The sequence below is a fragment of the Piliocolobus tephrosceles genome, chromosome 10 (assembly GCF_002776525.5).
Source record: "Piliocolobus tephrosceles isolate RC106 chromosome 10, ASM277652v3, whole genome shotgun sequence".
In the NCBI taxonomy this organism is placed as follows: domain Eukaryota; kingdom Metazoa; phylum Chordata; class Mammalia; order Primates; family Cercopithecidae; genus Piliocolobus; species Piliocolobus tephrosceles.
This window is the reverse complement of record NC_045443.1, coordinates 107834487-107837347: the sequence shown is the minus strand read 5'-3', so window position 1 is coordinate 107837347 and position 2861 is coordinate 107834487.

Below are 2861 nucleotides of genomic sequence, written 5' to 3'. Positions count from 1 at the left end.
GGCAGGTGCCTACAGAGGCAGGAGAATCACTTGAACCCGGGAGGCAGAGGCTGCAGTGAGCTGAGATCACACCATTGCACTACAGCTTGGGCAACAAGAGTGAAACTCTGTTTCAAAAAAAAAAAGAAAAAAGAAAAGAAATGCAATACATTTCATATTGGAAAGAGTGTTAAACATTTTTTAAAAAGTATGTAAAACAATGAAAAGAAGCAACAAAAGTATATCGGTGTGGAGGTCGAGGTGGGTGGATAACTTGAGGTCAGGAGTTCGAGACCAGCCTGGCCAACTTGGTGAAACCCCGTCTCTACTAAAAATACAAAAATTAGCGGGGCATGGTAGCACATGCCCGTAATCCCAGCTACTCGGGAGGCTGAGGCAGGAGAATCATTTGAACCCGGGAGGTGAAGGTTGCAGTGAGCCGAGATTGCAGCACTATACTCCAGCCTGGGTGACAGAGCAAGACCCCATTTCGGGAAAAAACCAAAACCAAACCAAAACAAACAAACAACAACAAAAAACCATATAGTTGAGGAGGGGAGAGAAAACTTCTAAGTACTTCAGGTATAGAAACACTTTAAATTTGCATAATAAAATGTTATAAAACACATGGAGGGAATGGATCCATGGAGTTTTAGAAAGAAACTAGATGATTCCTGAAAAACCTTTTAATACTAGGAATCTGTGATTCTCTGCGCAGAAGCACTCAGAGACACACAAAGATTTTTATTATAGTAAATACCTCCTCAGCTGGTTCTTGGACCAGTTTAATTTCCTGATTCCAGATCTGTCCCTACTTCCCACCATGGCAAGGGGAGAGAGGATCATTCTGAGTCACTGAAATGCATCTCTGTTCAGGGTGGGGAAGGGACAGCTGCTTAATTTGCAGCACATGTTACTGAGAAAAGAGGCAAAGCAGAGTTCCCCTTCCACTGAAAGCTGCACAAGGAGTCTTCCACCAGCAGAATGCAGTGACCTGAGCTGGTATTCTGCCAGGACAGTGGGATTAACTTCCCAAGTGCTGGCCAAAAAGGGCCCCAGGATTTTTATTTTTATTCATTTTCCATTACAACTGCACAGCAACGCAAACAAGCCCCACAACAATGTGAGCCACCAAGAGTCATTTTCCTTTGCTGGGTGCCATGTCAATACCACACATCTTGCTGACCTCATTTTACCGAAGTTTTAAGATGCGGAGTTTGATTACTTACTTCCCTGCTGACGATAATGGGAGAAAGGCATTATGATTGCCCAATTAAAGCTGTATGCTTTAAAGGCAAAATAAAGCAACACATGCACACGGAGTTCACTGTACCCAGGGATAATAGTTTAATGGGAAGAAGTGGAAATCTAAGAAAATATGGGTCTAGCTCCCCAAGTCCCCTAAGATCAGGTGCCCAGAGGCATGGGGATTGGAGGAAATCTGACTACAGGCAATTAAATGTCAATTTAAAAGGGAGTCCAGTGGGGAGGGAAAGGAAAGGGCTTAGTGCATTAGAACCAGGCTCCAGGCTGATGAGACCCCTCAGAGAGGGCTTTGCACATGTTAGACAGGGGGTGTGTTTTAACTTGTGATTTGTCCTGTTTTTCCAGTCACATGATTCAATATTATCGCAGTCTTCAAAACATCACCTTTTGGAAAACGTGGAGAGACAAATTCAGAGAATTGAAGGCACCAGGTAATACTGTATGCTCTTAGGTAAGCTACTTAATCTATGTCCCTGTTTCCTCAATTATAAAGAGTGGATAATTGAATCTACCTCATGTAGTTTTTGTGTGAGGTACATGAGAGACTGTGCATGTGATGTGCCTCGCACATGCCTGGCAGCACTAGTAGAGAGACATTGCATACGCCTTTATCTTAGGCTGATCTTAAGGCCCAACCCTCCTAAAACGTTAACCATTTGGTTTAATCTTGTAACAACAAACATATCCCATCTATGCACCATTTAGAAATAAAACATTATTGGTAGAACTGTGAAGTTCCTTGTATGTTCCTTAAAACTCATTCGCAACATTTCTTTCCCAGTAGTAACCTCTATCCTGAACTTGGGGTTTATCATTCTCAAGCATATTCTTGTATTTTTACTGTAGATATGTATATCCATAAACAATATAATAGTAATGGGCTAGGCATGGTGACTCACACCTGTAATTCCAGCACTTTGGGAGGCCGAGGTGGGTGGATCACATGGTCAGCAGTTCGAGACCAGCCTGGCCAACATGGGAGACACCATCTCTACCAAAAAAAATAAAAAACTAGCTGGGTGTGGTGGCGCATGCATGTAATCTCAGCTACTTGGGAGGCTGAGACAGGAGAATTGCTTGAACCTGGGAGGCAGAGGTTGCAGTGAGCCGAGATGGTGCCACTGCATTCCAGCCTGGGCGACAGAGCAAGAGTCTGTCTCAAAACAAACAAAAACGCCGGGCGCGGTGGCTCAAGCCTGTAATCCCGGCACTTTGGAAGGCCGAGGCGGGCGGATCACGAGGTCAGGAGATCGAGACCATCCTGGCTAACACGGTGAAACCCCGTCTCTACTAAAAATACAAAAAACTGGCCGGGCGCGGTGGCTCAAGCCTGTAATCCCAGCACTTTGGGAGGCTGAGACGGGCGGATCACGAGGTCAGGAGATCGAGACCCTCCTGGCTAACACGGTGAAACCCCGTCTCTACTAAAAATACAAAAAATTAGCCGGGCGAGGTGGTGGGCGCCTGTGGTCCCAGCCACTCAGGAGGCTGAGGCAGGAGAATGGCGTGAACCCAGGAGACGGAGGTTGCGGTGAGCTGAGATCCGGCCACTGCACTCCAGCCTGGGCAACAGAGCAAGACTCCGTCTCAAAAAAAAAAAAAAAAAAAAAAAAAAA